We start from the raw sequence: 20,597 nt of genomic DNA, 5'->3' as shown, positions 1-20,597 counted from the left end.
GGAGGAGCCAGTATCAAAGAAACATGGCATCACTTTGGATGAATTCTAACTATTTGAATCTGGACTGAATGTGTGGATTTATCCAAATCTGATGCATGTTCCTTAAAAAAACCTGTTCTGTGCCCACTAACAATGGATCATTTTATAAACCTCTATCTTATTATATTTTCCTGTCCTTTTCCTGAACTAGAAGAGATTCTACATACTGTAGTCATTCTGTCTTTGTTATAGCACCCAAGCTTGCCTTTTCTTGTATAACACCTTTCCCAAATCTCTTTCTTCATTCTGAAATAAGCTGACCTAAATACAGCCATATTTAAAAATTTGCAAAGTTCTTTTCTATCAGTCACCTCCTTCAGTGCTGCATATTGGTCAAATAATGACCTCTTCCTATTATATTTATGTCTTTTTTGCTGCAAAAGTTTTTGATAATGAATTTCTCTCTCTTTCTGGTAAATATCTTTTGAACATCAATTTCAATTGATAATTAATATCCTTAATGTAACTCCCCGCCATGTCTGTCTGTCAAGCACCAATATAACAAGCAACACTATGCTATTAGCAAGATGTTAAGCAATGAGGACTTTGACAGAATTCTCCCTCTGATGGGAAAAATGTCCCAGTTTTCAATGGCCTCTTGAGCACTGAATATTAAGTGACTTGATGTATGTCAATGCAGACGCAGAAAGCAATTACTAATTTGTCCTTTGATCAACCAAATAGTTACTCACATGGTTACTTTAGTCTACATATTATATTGATTTAATTTTTGCAAATAGAATATCAGTTTTTGCCTCAAGGCTACTGAAGGGTGAAAAACAACTATAGTTCATGGATTCTGCATTGACAGATTCAACCATGCATTATTTGAAAATGTATTTTTAAAATCCAAAAAAACAAACTTTCATTTTACCTTTTTACATGAGTAACACCATTTTACTATGCCATTGTATATAATGGGACTTGATCCTCTCCAGCCAGCTAATCAAACACCCAGAGGCTCTTGTGGGTAGGAGAATAAAGACGACATAGTACAAATTACTTTTTTGACAACTACCATGACATTTGTTTTGGGAACATTGTACCACTATTTTTTAACTTCCATCATATGTCTCCCTTTTACAACAAATAATCCACATTTTCTAAACCCATTCTGCTTTCCATTCAATTTTCTGTCTTAAGTGTGTTATATTGGTAGCAGTGTCACATGTTGTGAATCATCATGTGAGAACCACCACATCACTACTCTGCTGAAGTTTATCAGAGTGCATTGTTCCTGTTAGACTACCAGAAATCATAATAGCATTGACAGAGTAAAGGATTGGCTAGCTGATGTATTCATGTCAGTTAATATTCACACATGCTTTTTGACTGGAGAAAACACCCTAACAAATGACAATAAATTAACAAATTTTATTTTATAAAGGTTTCATTGTTTATAAAAGAAAGAAAAACTATAGTCAGTGTTGACCCTGGATGAATAAGTATAGATTATATCATTTAGTATGCCAGAAAATATGCACCAATGTCATTTGGATAAGGAAGTCTATAGAGTGGGTCAATATCCCTATCTGTTCATTCTCCCCACAAACACACTCAAGTTTGTGTGCATTTGGAAGAAAGTATTTGGACTAGGGTTCCAAGCTGTTTAGACATATTATTCACCATAATTTCCTATGCACAGTGTTGCTATGTGACCACTTACTGTTCGGGAGCAGCTACAATTGACAGGAGTTTGTTTCCTCATCATTGGGAAAGCATCTGACTAACATTCCTGCCTCCTCGTGTGATCTAAATCGCAACAGGAAGAAAATCCTTGTAGCAATCTCCCTTTGCAGCGGAGATCACTCAAAAGAAAATGGGGTGAGAACATCAGTCAGCTGCTTCCTGAGTGACATGGAAGCATATGAAAATTGCAGTGACTGCAGGGCTGACTAGCTTGTGAGGATTTGGGGGACTTTCATAATCCCCATGTATCCCCCAAATGAGAGGATATGTAGGGATTCTGAAAACAGAAATTTTGGGTGTGCATTGGTAACTACTCAGTACAATTTAAGCCACATGTTATATCTATACTTTATAATGCAGAAAGGAAATACATCTTTATCTATATGCTGAATTGAGCTGCCTTTGACAAAGTGAGAAAAAAGTGGGAAAAAGAGGGCTGTGTGTGTGTGTGGTACTGGTTTCAAAGCTCCTTAGATCTAGTTTAAGACTGAAGGAATAAAACAAATGTGAAAAACAAATTATGGCGTCAAACAGAGGATTTGCATAGTATTACTGAGAGATCAACATGAACAAACCAAAGAACAAACACCCAAGTTCTAGTGCATTCGCTCATTAAGCAAAATTAGACTGTAGCTGTATCCTCAGGCAATACTAAATTTCTGTGAGAAGAGCCTGCCAATACCCAGTTGAATCTTTAGTCTGCAGCTGTCCATGATGCCCTACAGTGATAAATGAATAGTGGAGTGTTAAATTAGAAGTGCAGAAAACTGCATACTTCAAAAACTGTAGATAGCCTGTAAAAAACAGATTTAGAATAAATATATCCTAGAGCAATAGTGAAAAAGATATTTAGCTCTCCTACTCTATGATAGTTAAAAATGCAGCAGCCGAAACATTAAAACTGTTACATATAGTAATCTAGAAATATTCTGGAGTTTGCCAGCTCTATTTTGATTCCTTAAAAGGGCAGTTGTGGTGATCTCTTGTTCTCTCCCCCCCCCCCAAGTTTAACACTAAAATTTGTAGTACTTCTCTTGTTTGCATTTACTTTCCCCCATACACATTAGCAATGGAGGAGGGGGTTAGATTACATGAATATGAAAGCTTCCAGATCTTCACACATAACAGAGGGCTGTGTCCTTCTTTCCTGGGGAACTTGAAATCTCTGTCAGTAATGTTTTGCTCCATTCTCTTCTTTCTTCTCCCTCTTCCTATTCCACCTTCTCTTTGCATCAGTCTTGCTGCTTCTGTAGAACTGTCAGGCACAAATCAACAAAATTAATGTTGACAAATACACATTAATAATTCTGAGTGTTAAAGAAAGGTTTGACTTCCACGAAAGAAGAGAGAACTTCTCTAAAATTGGTGTATTTATTGATTATTTTTTTATTGATTAAAAAATATGAGACTAGAGCACAAAATTCTTAATTGTGTAATTTCAGTCTCTACTCTGCCATGGAAACCTCATTGGGACCCCCCCCCCCCCAAATACATCTACTATTAATATTAAGCTATACTTAGTATCAGTTAAAAGCAAAGTTTACCAAAACATATGCTTATTTTCTACAAAAAGTCAATAAAGTGTTAGTAAGCTATCAAATAACACTATTAATCTTATTAATCTTTGTCAGCTAAGATTAACCAAAGAATTATCCAAAGAACTTCCACATGTTCTTCATGTCACTGGGCAAAATAGCCCCACACTACAATATTCTCCCCTTTTACAATTCTCCTAACCACCAAGATCACCATCTCATCTCTGATGCAAAAAACTTTACTTTTGACAAACTTCCCCAAAAACCATCTTCTCCTTGCTAGTATCAATTTCTTTGATCTCCAGTCTTTTCCCAAATTCTACAATAATTCTTCTGTAGATACTGCTTATATTTCCACCTTTTCCAAATTCTCAGCCTTCTGGGCTATTTGGATTTCTGCGGTTACTACAGAAGTAGTAAGGTTCCCAGGCATCCCATTCTCACCATGAACTGGGGAGAAATTCACTGGCCAGAACTGGTGGCTCATCTATATTAGTTACTTATTGTAGCATTGGTCTAGAGCAGGAATACTTTGGGCTGGTCTCAAAATGGGGTCACACACTCTGCTCCTAACCTGCAGTGACACTGAATAAGAATCTACAGTCCAGCCAAAACAACACTACTTCCTTGTCAACATTGCCACTGACTTGGTCATGCTGTATGCACAGTGCCCAAATGTGCAGTTACTCTGTAATTTTGATAAAATTCTGGAATATTCCCCATTTTTCTTAATGTGGGATTAAATTGGACTAACTCAGATCCCTTCTAGAGAGGGCTAAATCCTAAAAGGATCTGTGATTTTAAATCCCGGTTCTTCTCAGGATTTAGGTCACACAGTGGGCCCAAATCCCACAATTTCATTGGGGGGGGGTGGCTAGAGGCCCTCCTGGGTAGATCAGAGTTTGCCCAGTAGGCTATCTGCACTGCCCCAATGTGCGCCCCTCATTTCTCCCTTAACCTTGGCAGAGAGGATGTGTCAGGAGTTCCGGAGTTCCGTCTGAGAGGTATGAGGATGGAGCCAGGGCTTTCCAGTAAGTTTAAGGGGGAAATGGAGGGCTGGGGGGGGGGGGGTGGCAGTGCCATCCTGGTTCTTCAGGCTCCTTGAGTCAAAAAACTGGGATGACAGTTAGGATTAACCCTTGAGATCATGAAAGGCAATTATGAGACTCAATCCCCAAAGGGTCTACACCTGCAAAGATCTTTATTGAAAGGTCTGGACCTTTTCAGGTGTTTAATTAACCCAGAGTAAACCTGGAGATCTGTATTAGCCTGAGATGTCATTTAGACACTTTGAGCTAATCCGGAATCCATCCTGGGTTGTGGTCCTGTGTAGAAGAGCACTCACTTCACCTCACAATATGTTCCTGGATCTCAGTGTGAGTGTGGGCTATTGAGCCCATGTAGACATGTTCTAAGTCTCTTTTAAATCCATATACATTGGCCACAACTTCTGGGAGTCAATTCTACAGTTTCATTGATAGGTAGATGAAAAAGTGTTGTTGTTTTTTTTCAGAGACACAAAAGACATTCTGGCATTTTTTAAATCTTTGTGTTCACTCTTTGATGTATGACCTAAGGTTCTCTTCTTCTTACCATGGATAATTTTATAAATCTATAATGCATCTTCATTGGCCCTCTCTATTTTATGAAGAAAGGCTTCTTACCTGTAATCATTTCCTTGGTTCTGTTTGTGAACCACATAGGCATTATTTGAGACTCACTGGTATCATTCTTCATCTATGGTAATCTAAGGTGTTCTGAAAAGACACGATCTCCCTAATATATATTTTTAAGAAATTATTTTTCTGCTTATATTCTGTGCTACCATAAAATTAAATATTTGGGCTGACATCCAACTGCTACCTTTTCATCAATTGGATTTATAAAAGTGTTGACTTGCCATCAATAGTAGATTCAGTAAGTCTACTCTAACTGCTCATAGAGCATGGCACTATATATATTTGTATCTGACTCTAAATTCTCCACAAGGAAACTATACCTAAGATGGACTTTTTCTTGTAGTTTGGATTTAGTGGAATCTACTTTATCCTGAAAGTTTGGCTTAATACTGGAGAAAAAGAAGCTGTCATGAGAACTATGAAGAATGGTGACACATAAAGGCCAGATGGCAATCCTATAGAGATTTACATAAAACTGGTTGCAAAGTTCTCACTGGATGTCTTCACAAGCTGTTAGTGTTGATCTGAAGAGAAAAGTGATTGTCTCACAGGTCTTAAAAGATGCAAGATTGTTAAGATATATGAGCCCCCGGTGATGCAGTGGGTTAAAGCACTGTGCCGGCAGGACTGAAGACCGACAGGTCGCAGGTTCGAATCCGGGGAGAGGCGGATGAGCTCCCTCTATCAGCTCCAGCTCCTCATGCGGGGACATGAGAGAAGCCTCCCACAAGGATGATAAAACATCAAAAATCATCCGGGCGTCCCCTGGGCAACGTCCTTGCAGACGGTAAATTCTCTCACAACAGGAGCGGTTGCTCCTGACACGACAAAAAAAAAAAGTTAAGATATATGTGTCCAAAGGAGGGTGGTTTGACAGAAGCAATTAGCAGGGCATTTCAGTTCTATCTACAGCAAAATCTTGATGAATAATTGTCTCCTGCTTTTGTTTGTGATAATTCCAACTAACACTATAACTTTTATTTTAGATCAACTTTTAAGTGTATGCTTATTATTTCTTGCTCACCCACAACATTTTCAAGAACATAGGAACAAGCATGATGATAGATTTTGTGTTGATTGGAATGGAAAGGTATGTTTGCAGGAGCCTGAAAAGGTCATGATACACTTGCCTTCTCATTGACAGCAGTGCACACAATGCATCCTTGGGCAGCGCAAATTGAAAGTATACATTTTCAATGGACACATAGGGTGATTCACATCAACTATAGTGTCCACATCAGCGTTAACCTATTTTTTGTCTATAAATTCCTCACAAGGGGCTGCTGAGTAGCTTAAATTCTTTTGAGTATAAGAGATCTTCAACTATTTGAAATAGCTCTTTTGGACAGCTCTTTACAGATGCAATGCTATCAAGGAAAATATGTTTGCTATACTTATTGCCTGACCATAAGCTTTCAGATTAACATGTTTTTGGTCAGATTTGCTCCAATGTCAATGTCACTCTAGTCACCAGCTCACTAACATAATTGCTATCTGATTCTTAGATATGAATGATGTTATTTCAGTGATTCATGTGAGACCACAGTTCCTACTCTATTAGTGTATCCCCTTATCATGTAGCAATCCACACTTAGCAATGGACAGTCAAGCAAGTCACACTCTCTTATTCTGAAAGAAAAAGGCATTAACAACCCATCTATATAAATAAAAATGTAATGTTCATTTGTGGGATTAACATAACTCAAAAACCACTGGACACATTGACACCAAATTTGGACACAATACACATATCAGGCCAATGAGTAACCATCGCTCATAAAAAAATCCCTGAAAAACACAGCAGAAGAGACTTAAAAAGCCAAAAAATACATTACAATGCATGCACAAAACCACACACACACACACACACACACACACATATATACGTAAACATACGTATATACACATATACACAAATATATACACACACATATACACAAACTGGGCCACAGCAATGTGTGGCAGGGGATGGCTAGTCTCTAAATAAATCTCACCAAGGAAACTTTTCTTGGCACTGTTAGTCAGAGATGACTTTAAGGCACCCAATATCAACAAAATTTGATTGCCCCCCTTGCAACTGTAACTGTAATTAATTACTTTTCAAGATCTGCCTACATTTAATTATTTATTAATAAATTTATGTTTATGGAATGTGGGATATAAACATCTTGTATGACTACATCTTATCAAAAGCTCCCTGCACAAATGAAAATCAGCATGCCAAGAAGAAAGATTTTACCCATCATCTTATAATCACATCTGTTAAATATTTGAGATTGCCGACTGGTTGCTTTGAGTTTCCTATTATGTTTTGTGTTTTTTTAAAAAATACCTTGTCAGCATTTTCTGTGCAAACAACTATAAGGCCAGGAGTATTGCTTTCCCCCACCTTTATTCTCCAGAGTTCACCTTGCAGCCATGTGTTATGCTAAATTACAATCCTTTGCTGCAAACAGATCTGTCTCTTTGCTACATTACCCTTATGAAAAATGTAAATTTGATTTGAGTCTTTATCCTGTGCTATTCAAAATACTCCATAATTTGCTTTATTTTTAAAGCACTCTGTGAAAAATCCTCTATTAAATTAATGGGATTTGATGTCTCTCCTATTTCCATGCAGGCAAATAAGATCCATCAGGCACCACAGCTTCACATATGCAAACACTGTGTGAAATTATAATTACAACTAATAAGTAGAGAAGAAAGGCAAATTCCCTCCCTTTTGCGGCCAAGTTTTTTGCTTCATGATTATTTTCAGCTGATCAACACATGGCTTCTCCTTGTTATGCCAGAAGGTTGGTTACACTAGGGTAAATTTCAGAAAGCAAATAAATTGGGCAGCAACATCCTTGTCATATCCCTCCTTTTGTCTTCTATATTTGGCTTGGCTCTGTGAGAAAATTTGCCACAACCATTTGTCACTATAGCTCTGCCTTCCAAAGCTGAACGCATTCTAATGAGGCCTGGACTCCAGCAATATATGATAGAACTACATTGGCTCATGCTCAAATATAACTAGCTCACCTAGCTTGGTTTACTTATTTGTCTATCACAAGTCTTCTCCACCCACACGTCCAATAAAAAAAATATCCAGAAAAGTGCAGTCCTTTAATGCAAGGGAGCTTCATGCTGTTCAAAATAATTTAGTTTCCAGAAGGTTTACAGGTTTGCTCTTGGACTTCACAGTTTAAATGCTCTGAGACGATGATCTGCTGGACCTCATGCTCCAGCTTTTCACTATTTGTATTACCTGCAATCTTCCTCTAGCCACTTGTTTTGTGGAAGATGTCTGCTGCCAGATTGCTGCAGTTGTGATGAGATACAGGCTGGTGAGAACTTGAGCAAAAAACAGAACTGCTGCAATGTCATTCAAGTCATTCATTTCCTCAGAACAGATTCTGGATGCAATCCTACAGAGCAGAGTTAAAACATTCTACCTTTGCAATTTCATTCAATTCCCTTGGCCATTCATTGGCTGTGGAAGGGCATAAGGTGGGGTGGATTAGTTTGTCTCGGTCTAGATTTTATGGTATTAAATATATTTGCCAATATTTGTTGTTAACCGCCCAAGTTCCCTCAGGGAGATAGGGTGGGATATAAATAAAGTTGTTGTTGTTGTTGTTGTTGTTGTTGTTATTTTACTGACACAAAAACACAGTATGTCACAGCAAATGAGATCTATATGCTGGATTTCATATCACAAAATCACAAGTCAAACACTTCCCAAGCGTCTATTTATTTATTTATTTATTTGCTATATTTATATACCGCCGTTTCTCAGCCTAGCCGGCGACTCAATGCGGTTTACAACATAATATAACAATCAACAGTATACAGTTTAAAGCATAAAAAACATAAAAAACATAAAAACACAATTCATACATCAATACAATCCAGTTCGACTCTTAACTAAAAACGTGATCCAGTTCGTCATCCATGTTGCCAGTCCTTTAGTCAGTTACCACTCGTTGCATTGGGTTAACCAAATGCCTGCTTAAACATCCAGGTCTTCAATCTTCTTCGGAATATCATCAATGAAGGGGCTGATCTTACCTCCAAGGGCAGGGCGTTCCATAGCCGCGGGGCCACCACAGAAAAGGCCCTGTCTCTCGTACCCGCCAGCCGCACCTGTGAAGCAGGCGGGATAGAGAGCAGGGCCTCCCCAGAAGATCTTAGGGTCCTGGCGGGCTGATAGGCCGAGATACGTTCGGATAGGTAAGTTGGGCCAGAACCGTTTAGGGCTTTAAAGGCCAACGCCAGCACTTTGAATTGAGCCCGATAGCAGATCGGCAGCCAGTGGAGCTGGTGCAGCAGAGGAGTTGTATGCTCCCTGCGCTCCGCTCCCGTTAGTATCATTGCTGCCGAACGTTGGACTAGTTGGAGCTTCCGGGCCGTCTTCAAAGGCAACCCCACGTAGAGAGCGTTGCAGTAGTCCAAACGGGATGTAACCAGAGCGTGGACTACCGTGGCCAAGTCAGACTTCCCAAGGTACGGGCGCAGTTGGCGCACGAGTTTTAACTGTGCGAATGCTCCCCTGGTCACCGCCGAAACCTGGGGCTCCAGGCTCAGCAATGAGTCCAGGATCACACCCAAACTGCGAACCTGCGTCTTCAGGGGGAGTGCGACCCCATCCAACACAGGCTGTAACCCTATACCCTGTTCGGCCTTGCGACTGACCAGGAGTACCTCTGTCTTGTCTGGATTCAATTTCAATTTGTTCGCCCCCATCCAGACCGTCACAGCGGCCAAGCACCGGTTCAGGACCTCGACAGCCTCCTTAGTAGCAGGTGGAAAGGAGTGACAGAGTTGGACATCATCCGCGTACAGATGACATCGCACTCCGAACTCCGGATGATCTCACCCAGCAGCTTCATGTAGATGTTAAACAACATGGGAGACAATATTGAGCCCTGAGGAACCCCACAAGACAAAGGTTGTGGGGTTGAACAGGAGTCTCCCAGTAACACCTTCTGAGACCGACCCTCGAGGACTGTGTGATGTACTTTTGAATGATGCGCACAGATCCAAGTAAGGTGGCCTTTTGCAGTTGACAAATCATGATTTCGTCAATGTTTATTGTTTCCAAATGCCTGTGTAAATCTTTTGGCATGGCACCCAGTGTGCCGATGACCACTGGGACCACCTGGTTTATGCCAGAGCCTTTGCAGTTTAATTTTGAGGTCCTGATAACGGCTGAGCGTTTCCTGTTGTTTTTCCTCAATGAGACTGTCACCTGGTCTGGCGACATCAATAATCCAAACTTTTTTCTTTTCCACAATTGTCTGGTGTATTGTGTTCCAAAACTTTGTCAATCTGGATTTGAAAGTCCCACAGTATTTTTGCATGTTCATTTTCCATTACCTTTGCAGGTTTATGATCTCACAAATACTTTTTTGTTGGTAGGTGGTGCTTGTGACATAAGTTCCAGTGAATCATTTGGGCCAGAGTTGTGCCTTTGTTTGTAGTCCGTCTGTGCAATTTTCTTGCAACAGCTGAGAATATGGTCCATGGTTTCATCAGCTTCTTTGCACAGTCTGCATTTTGCGTCATCAGCTGATTTTTCAATCCTTGCCTTCATTTCATTTGTTCTGATGGTTTGCTCCTGGGCTGCAAGAATCAGACCTTCTGCCTCCTTCTTCAGGGTTCCATTTGTGAGCCATAACCAGGTCCTCTCCTTATTAACTTTTCCTTCAATTTTGTCAAGGAATTGCCCATGCAATCCTTTGTTGTGCCAGCAGTCAGCTCTGGTTTGTAGTGCAGTTTTCTTGTACTGATTCTTTGTTTGCTGTGCTTTGAGAAGTTCTGATTATTGATTCAATTAAAGCAGATTATTATTATTATTACTATTATTATTATTATTATTATTATTATTATTATTAGGTACCTCAGAGCCACTGGGCTGTTTTTCTTCAGCTGAGAGCCAACAATAGCTCTTGCCTTCTGAATCTCCACTGAATATAATGGTAATCTGAGAAGGGGAGGGCTGTATGTCTATACCAGATATTGCCAGTTGGAGGTGGCCAACGAATTGCGCATCTGCAAAGCAAAATGGAAGGCACAACAGAAAAACATGCTAGACACAGGACTACAGGGTCATTTTTAAAGGTTTTAAAAATACATAGTGTTTTGATAGAAATTTGGCATTCTCAATCCAAAAATGACCTCATATTTGCTTTGATTATTATTAAATAATTGGCATTGGCCACTCAGCAGGCTGGTGAGATATGTTTCAGCAAAGAAACTTTCTATTATTTTCTTTTTCTCATCATCTGGGAAGAAAATGCAGCTACTCTTTACTTCAAGTCTTTTTAAAAATGTGTTCTTGAATGAGGCTATGTACAAATGCATAAACATCAAGGTTTATGTGGTCAAAATGGTCACAACCACATTGCACGCCTGTGGATGGCCTTGGTTAATTCTAAAGAGCTATGAAGTATGCATAACAGTAGTAGCAACAGGAAAAAAACAGCAAGATCAACAATGAAAAAGACACCTTAACATTTTGATGACCTTCCAAAATAGGCCAAGGTGACAGTGGTGACTGTTGAGGGGTGAACCCATGGAGAAAGGAGAGGAAATTAATGGGATTAAATGAGAGGGTACCCCCTGATTTTTTTTTGTATTGGGATCAAATTACAGATTGAAGTCTTCCATCTTTCAAATTAAATGGAGAGTTATAGAACATCCGAAGTCAAAACAAATGTAGGGGACTCCCTGAAGGGCTGGGTTCAATTTCAAAAAAGTTATCGAGGCTGGATTTCAGTGGTGGGAAAGAGCAAAACCAAACATAACAGGACATTTTAGCTTAAAGATTAACAACAAGGTTTTAGGACATCTACTTCATCTTTTAAAAGTAGGAAAAAAGCTAGCAAAGAAATTGGCAAACCATTATAATATTCCATGGGAATACTGAAAATCTCTGGGGGACCACAACTGGCCACAAGTATAGAAGAGCATAAGGCCTACATAGCAGCTTAACGTGAGATAGGAAATGATTAGCCTGAGCTTTCCAGGTGACATTTCTGGCTAATTCATTTCAACCTGGAATAAACCTGATTTATTCCAGGGTCAAAATATACCTGATCTTACTGAAATCTCAGGTATCTTTTATCTCCCCCGTTCATGCATATACCCTTAAAAACAAAGAAAAGGCCTCAGTAGGCTTTAATATAGTGATCCTAAAAGTGATTCCCATGGCCTTCCCTGCTGATCGTGAATCAGCAAACATGGGTAATCTGGCCTTCCCTCAGCTAAAAAGGTACTGTTTCAGTGTTATGTGTGGCCAAGGAATAAGAAGAAAATCAGCATTTTAAATGCTGGTTTTCTTTGCATTTGGGCCAATGTTGAAGTCCAAGATTTCTTAATCAGAACCTACATCCTGCCTTGTCCTAGCAAATATTCATAATTATAAGGGAAGTAGCTTCTTCTTCTGCCACTCCTCGATGTTGTCATAAAATTAGCGTCAAATGTTTTGCCAACCTTTCAGACCCAGTTTTTTCAGTGCACTGAGCAGAAAGTGGGGTACAGGGGTGAGGGAGGGTTTTCACCTCTCCAGGTTTTGCTAATGGAAGCAGTTCTGTCAGCAGGGCCACCTGATTGAATCTTAGTCTTGGTTTTGAACTAATGGCTAATTGACATTATTGGGGAATCTGTCATCTTGTGTTGGCATTTTAAGTGCTGCTTTCTACAAAAAATGGAAGCTGACATTCTGATAAACAAGCACTTGTGATGGCAAAAAGGTTAGCAGAACTTTTCAGCCAACCCTATTAAAAGCTTTACATCATCCTTGACTTTTATATTATTTATTTTGAAGTTTAAAAGATGTGTGGTTATTTAATTGAAGCTCCTCAGACTGTAGAAACATGGGAAATAATAATTCAATCAGACCATTAACATGTGCAGTTTTCAGCAAGGTCTTATGGTCAGTTTCAAACTGTTTTCCCTCGTTCTAGAGTATTTTGCATGGAGGGATGTAGGTTATAAAAGACATATACTTGTGGTACATCTTTTAAAAATGTTCCACAACAATAGGCAAAATGTTAAATAAGATTCTTTGGGTGATGTAGATTGGGAAAGATTTCCAGCTCTCAATTGGTTTGCATTAGCAAAACATAAATTACTGCTTCTCAATGAGCCTGCTAAAATCAAAGAAGTTTAAGAGAAAACAAGTATACAAAATTGAGCGAAAAGATTTAGAATGGGGTCTCCAATTTTGTTGCAGATAGCCAATGCCAGCTTTTGGTGAACCTTTAAGCAAGGCAGCATCTGCCTCAGCACATCTGCCTTCTCATGACATCAGTTTCCAGTTTTTGCTTCTTTTCCTTATAATTACTATCAATTGCTTTGTTTGCTAAACAAAGAGACAATGAAAAATCATATATCTACAATACAACCCCTGTATTCTTTGAGGGAATGTTTCCAGACTTTTCATGGACAGAAGAAACCATGGATAACAGAGAACCCTATTGAAATGAAGAACATCCAGCTCAAGAATACAATAACATCATGTTAGAACACTTAAGAATGCTTAGATGGGGCATATTTTATTGGTCGAGGATAAGTAAAATCATGCATACTGGTCCCACAGATACAGAGGTTATACTGTACAGATCCTCCATTGCCTGGGCTAGAGTGAGCAGCAGATTGCAGGGGTAAAGAGAGGGAATAGGATTGGTGGGATCATGGTAGTTGTGTTTGTCTATATCTTAGCACTTGGTAAGTGCCTCACTACACCAAAATTTGATATTAGAAATAGTGAAATTAAAAATTTTGATCATTTTAAACCACTATTTGCAACCACTGGTAGACCCCAGAGTTTTCTAGAAAAAGTAAATGTGGATCTGACCCTGTAAGCCTAAGGTATTAGAGTAGTGGGTGCGGAACAGAGACCCTTTAGATATTTTTATTCCAACTCCCACCAATTTAGGATGATAGGAGGTGGGGGATCATCAAAATTGGATGTGCTGGATATTCGCCAACCTTGATGTTGAACTGGGACTGTACTGCTTTCCCAAATCTTATTGGCAAACTATTCGTTTTTCTTTTAATTAAAATTGAAGGAACATTCTCAACTGGTTAGGGAAGGTTCACACCTCAAATAAGCATCATACATTCATTTTTAATGCAAAAAAATCCCAAATTAATTATTTGGCATATTCAGGGAGAGTTTGGAAATACTTCAGTCTGAAACTCTGAAGACCGATTGTCAGTAGACAATATTCATCAAGACTAAGCTTTGGTTTGAGTTGGTAATGAAATCACTAACAACTATATAACCTTGCTTGTTAGCTAGTTAGTATAAAAGAGCTGGAGAAGAGAAGTTTCTTAGTTACATTGTTAGATTAGGCCAAGTTTTCTCAACCCCATTTTAACTAGAGGAACCCTCTAATTTTTATTTTTTTTTTAGATTTCAGGCATTTCGCATGGAACTCCTGGCAACCTCTCATGGAAATTTAGAATTTGTGAAAATTTGCAAATGAAGAAAATAAGAATCATAACAAAGACGACTCCTCTTTCTCCTCTTCCTTTGGTGTTGGGAACATGGTGGAGGAAGTCTACTGGGTGTGAGCAGGGGGGAAAAAGGACTATGTGGCATTTTTGATACCTGTTTATGACTCCACAGCAACAAGGTAGAAAAGAAATGGGGTTAGAATCAATTATTAGTCACAGTAAAGTAGATGGCAATGGGATCGATGTAAATCAGCACATACATATATTTAACTTAATCAATGGGTCTACTGTAGATGGAAGTAATAATTATATCTAGACTATTAAGAATTGGTTTTTTAGCTAGTACTCTGGAATTTTTATTTAAATAAAGCCCAATTTATTTAAATAAATACCAGTTATAATCTTACAACCTCATCAGACATGAGAGAAGCCACCCATAAGGATGGCAATTTATTTATTTATTTATTTGGGGTTCTTGTACCCCGCCCTTCTCACCCCGAAGGGGACCCAGGGCGGCTTACAGCTGCAAGGCGCACTTAGACGCCTGCTACACAAACAATCATCACAAAAAATATAACAGTACAAATTCCCACAATTCAACATTATCCAATAAAATCAGTAAAATGATAAAATCAGTAAAAACAATACAAACCTGGAACTTCCTCCTACCCATCAGTGTACAATTAACTCAAAGATCTGTTTTGGTTCCATTTCGACAATCCTGCCGATCTCACACATCTGATTGTCTTATTTGGTTGTCATTGTCTAATTGCCTGGTTGCCCAAAGGCCTGGTTCCACAGCCATGTCTTCACCCTCCTCCTGAAGGAGAGGAGGGTTGGTGCTGTTCTGATTTCCCCCGGGAGTGAATTCCACAGGTGGGGGGCCACCACTGAGAAGGCTCTGCTTCTCGTCCCCACCAGCCTCACTTGTGAGAGTGGTGGGGTCGAGAGCAGGGCCTCCCCAGATGATCTCAAACTCCGAGGTGGGACGTAGAGGGAGATACGTTCGGACAGATACACTGGACCAGAACCGTATAGGGTTTTGTAGGTTAAGACCAGCACCTTGAATTGTGCTCGGAATTGAACCGGCAGCCAGTGGAGCTGGCACAACAGGGGGGTGGTATGCTCCCTGTATGTCGCTCCGGTGAGCAATCTGGCTGCCGCACGCTGGACTAGTTGGAGTTTCCGAACAGTCTTCAAGGGCAACCCCACGTAGAGCGCGTTGCAGTAGTCTATCCGGGATGTAACAAGAGCGTGGACCACCGTGGCAAAACATCAAAACATCCGGGCGTCCAATTCTTTCACACCAGAAGCCACTTGCTGTTTATCAAGTCACTCCTGGCATAAAAAAAATCAGAGGAGCAAAATTACCCATCATATACAACTTCACTTGAGGCACTGAGTCTGCCGGTGCCCATCACATGACATTGATCTACCTCCAGTGGGGTTCTATGCCTCAGGATAAAGTTGAAGCAGGAGGAAGAGACAGCATCATGGGTGGCTTCCTGCATTCCCTAGTAAATAATGGGGAGAAGCAGGGCAGCGATGCACCCTACATGAGATGAGATAAGGGGCAACTTGGGTGATGTTGGCTGTGGGGTGACGGGTTCCCCCCACCCCCTTGCTGGGCCCTGCTGGATTTGCCATCGTGTGTGGCAAGCTCCCCCTCAAAGTGATGAGGTCCTTAGTATCTGCTTCCAACATTTCTTTGTTTAAAATACAAAACAACTTATGTTATGAAACAATAGGTAGAAATGTAATCAGGGTAGGAACATCTCAGCACCATAGTCCTTTTGGAGAGGCCAGAAAGTATTTTAAAACCCCAATTGAAGGGATGGAAAAGGTTATTTCCAGTTTCCTCGAGTTTGGAGCTGATGGTACCTATCGTCAGGATATTTTAATCTATAACACAAACCTAGAACTGAGGCATAATATATGTCGCAGGGTGCTGGTCCATGAGGTCATTTATAGTTTTCAAATCACAACCTCCCTGAACTGGTGCAAGCTGGATAGCAAGTGTCCCAGAAGCAAGCAAAAATACAGCAGAGACCCTTCACAGAAAAATACATACTTCAGCCTGTCTATCAACAAAATCCAACTGTCAGTATCTGACCATATCTCTGATTCAGGTTTCATTCAAAATATCTGGAGGCTTTAATCTTCACTGTTGCAATATACAGGGTTAGTCAAAATGCATAGGCCAATAAGCCATTCAATTGAATGGCTTATTGGCCTATGCATTTTGACTAACCCTGTATAAAAATGTACAAACAGGTGTCTACAGACAGTGCTGGCTCTTCAGCTTAGAAATGGAGATAAGCATCAACGCCCAAAATCGGACATGACTGGACTTAATGTCAGGGAAAACAACATAGGCAGATACTCACACTGAGTCACACAGAATGAGAGAAAGATAGGTTCTTTCATCCTCCTTATATAGACACCTGCTGATAGGTTATCAGTAAGGACTACTTTGCAGCAACCCTCTCATGGTTCTGGCTCAGCCGTTACCACATTCCCTTAGATATTTCATCATAACATTACCCAGGTGCTATCAATATACCACATGTTCATCAAACTGTATTTTCCTTTGACTAGAAATACTGTGCCATCTCTATCTAACAATAAATACCTTCTTTCTGATTATGAACATGTAATCTATTATGGAATCAAAGGGACACTATGGCATTTATCACTAGAAAGCTGTAATGGACAATCCAATAAGTTATGCAGAGATGTAACTGGTGGCTCCACATTCCACTAGAAATTTGAAGTGGTCTAGCTCAGAAACAGTTTAGAAGACTTTGAAAGCCATTAACCTAAATGTGAGAAAAATATAATGCCCGGCCTCGGAGGTCATGAAGTTTTAACTAATTGGCTAAGGCAAACAACAAAGGATGCTTGTGCTAGGTAAATCCTTGGTCATGAAAATCCTGGAATCTTTGACCTGATATAGCATGGCAGTTCAAATGTCCTATGAAGGGCATGTATTTTGTATGTATTTTGGAGAAAAGTATGGACTGAATTAGATAAATGCCATAATATTGCATGATGTGCAAATTTAAATAAAAATATTGCCCTAAAAGTAACAATTCCAGTGTATCAGTTTAAAAAACAAAAAGGTATTTGATCCAGCTAGACTTCAAAATATACATTGAGGGGAATTCCAAAGTAGTAATTCTGTATCAAGAAAGAAAGGCATAAAGAAATCCAGCAAGCATATGTTTGTTATGTGTTTCCATCCCATCTCCAACTAAGTGGATGTTCTGACATAAGCCCCACCCAAAACCTTAAAGGTGAAGCCTGAAGCAGGGGGATTTGGGCTCCACATGAATAGAGACAATTTGGGCCAATGAAGAGATGCTGCCTTTAAGCCTCTTTCTCCTGTTATGTGGCATAAGGCAGCAGAATGCTATATAAGCATTAGGTCTGGGTAACCACGGAAGAATTTGGTTCTAAACTCGTTTTGTTTTTAGGGGGCCCTTGCGTTTCATTTTTTTTAATAATTCCGAAATTTTCCTTTTAAAAATTTCGAAATACACGAAATTTCGTATAATTACGAATCGATTCGTTAATGGCGGACGCAATTGCGCAATATGCTAAAAAAACCTCCAAATGGAACAGGGGGAACTTCTGAAGCTTCCCTCTCCCTCTGTTGTTGACTGTTGGTGTGATAAAACAAACAACAACTATAAAACTTGCACCAGACATGCCAAAATAATTACAAAATAATTACAAAATAATTACAAAATAATTACGAAATAAATTGAAAAAAATTGTTTCGTATCTAATTTACTCCTCACACTATTCCTGCATGGCTCAATATTGGATCGTAAGCTAATTTAAATACGAATTAATAACAAATTACAAAATTTACGAACGAAACTGCCCAAGCCTAATAAGCATGGATGCCACTTGTACCTGCCTCTTTCTTTCAGCATGGCACCCTATTGCATTCTATACCCAACACCCATATTTTCAGGACTTATCCTTCTCTCCATTGTGCCAATTCTTCTGTAATTAGTGAACAATTATTTTGGCTTCTTGTGACATTTCTGTGTTACATCACAAAAAAAAGGTTCAAAGTGATGGGAATCACTATATAAAAATACATTTTCTACATTAATGTAATTTAAGGACATTTCCAAAGAAGAAAATAAAATGAATGAAGAAGTCATGCCAGGACACTCCATTAGATACAAGCATTCATTTACTTTCTTTTTCATTTTGAATCTTCTTTCTTGAATGTGAGTTTAAGCATCACAAAACACTACATGTGGATCTAAATTTAGGGGAAATGGCTGCACAGTGACATAAGAAATCCAGTGGTGCCAGTTAGCATTTCAGGACTGCATGGTAACAGTCAACTGGGGAAAGGGGCAATTTAAGGTTAACACACATGAATAATTATAAAAGTTGGGTCTCCCCTTTCTCAGCTATAGTTGTTCTGCTGCTAAAAGATTGATTGAAAAGTGCAAAATGCGAGTATTGTGCTTTCCAGCTGTAATTCATTCATAAGTTTCAGTTGAACTGTCACATTCCAAGAGCAAGGTTGGCATAAAATTAAAACAAACTGTTTGGAACTAACACTTTTCATGTATGAACAACTGATAAATGCAACACTTTGAAATGTGATGCCGCATTTTTTTCTTGAAAAAGACTCAGTGGAAGTGAGCATGGCCTCAGGCTAGCCAAAATTTTCTACAGCAAGAAATGAACCATATTAATTTAGATGGAAGTTTGCATGCTTCCATCTGTGTCAATGTAGTAAAGCACATGGTTATATTTTTATTTAAAGAAATAATACAAGACTATTTGATGGGGAGTGACTTTTAAAAGTCATTTTAAATTTCTCCTAGATGATCATTCTCATGTGAATATTAAACTGGGTTGATGTGACTGCTTCAGTCCTCTTCTTTTAACCTACTTTGTTGTTTATTTGTTCAGTCATTTCCAACTCTTCATGACCTCCTGGCCCAACCCATGCCAGAGCTCCCTTTTGGCTGACGCCACTCCCAGCTCCTTCAAGGTCAAGCCAGTCACTTCAAAGATACTATCCATCCATCTTGCCCTTGGTCAGCCCCTCTTCCTTTTTCCTTCCATTTCCCCCCAACATCATTGTCTTTTCTAAGCTTTCCTGTCTTCTCATGATGTGGCCAAAGTACTTCATCTTTGCCTCTAATATCCTTCCTTCCAGTGAGCAGTCAGACTTTAATTCCTGAAGTATGGACTGGTTGGATCTTCTTGTGGTCCAATGCACTCTCAGAATTTTTCTCCAACACCACAGTTCAAAAGCGTCTATCTTCCTTCACTCAGCCTTCCTTATGGTTCAGCTCTCATATCCATAAGTTACCTACTGAAATCTCCATATATATCATGTGTGTGCAAATGTGAACATTAGGCTTGGGTAACCATGGAAAAATTTGGTTTTAAACTCGTTTCGTTTTTAGGGAGGCCCTTGCGTTTCGTTTTTTTAAAGAATTCCGAAATTTTCCTTTAAAAAAGTTCAAAATATACGAAATTTCATATAATTACGAATCGATTCATTAATGGCGGACGCGATTGCGCAATATGCTAAAAAACCTTCCAAATGGGACAGGGTGAACTTCTGAAGCTTCCCTCTCCCTCTGTTGTTGACTGTTGGTGTGATAATTTATTTTTTTATCACTGATAAAACAAACAACAACTATAAAACTTGCACCAGACATACATAAATAATTACAAAACAATTACGAAACAATTTTGAAACAATTTTGAACCAATTATGAAACAATTACGAAACAATACGAAATAAATTGGAAAAATTGTTTCGATTTTTAATTACTCCTCACAGTAGTCCTGCATGGCTCAATATTGGATCGTAAGCTACTTTAAATACGAATTAATAACGAATTACGAAATTAACGAACGAAACCACCCAAGCCTAGTGAACATATATGTGACAATATGTATGCATACACTTTGGGAGGGGCATTTTGTACCATTTTAAATTATTGTATGATCCTGGATTCAGTCATCAATTCTTTACATATTGGCTCTAGCAGAGGGGAATAAAAGGTCTTTTAAAACAAAGGTCAGGTTGTGTCTCATTCTATTTTCTGTCTCTGTGGAATTACCCATAAACAGGAAAAGTTAACTGTAAGAATACTACGCAGAGAGAAAATGGAGTGACACACAGCCTAAACTGTTATTTCTGGTCTGTACA

General features: G+C 39.2%; 1 long non-coding RNA gene across 1 annotated transcript in view; it reads right to left on the bottom strand.

The window, feature by feature from the left end:
- Positions 1 to 2,770: 2,770 nt before the first annotated feature.
- LOC137095898 (uncharacterized) overlaps positions 2,771 to 20,597 on the bottom strand; it is a 175,904-nt gene continuing 158,077 nt past the window's right edge. Inside the window, exon 4 of the long non-coding RNA XR_010909046.1 lies at positions 2,771 to 2,983. This is a non-coding gene — a long non-coding RNA (uncharacterized lncRNA). The remainder of the gene's footprint in view (positions 2,984 to 20,597) is intronic.

Source organism: Anolis sagrei, chromosome 1, assembly GCF_037176765.1.
Source record: "Anolis sagrei isolate rAnoSag1 chromosome 1, rAnoSag1.mat, whole genome shotgun sequence".
Lineage (NCBI taxonomy): Eukaryota > Metazoa > Chordata > Lepidosauria > Squamata > Dactyloidae > Anolis > Anolis sagrei.
Note: the sequence above shows the minus strand (reverse complement) of the source record. Positions and strands in the feature narration are given on the sequence as shown.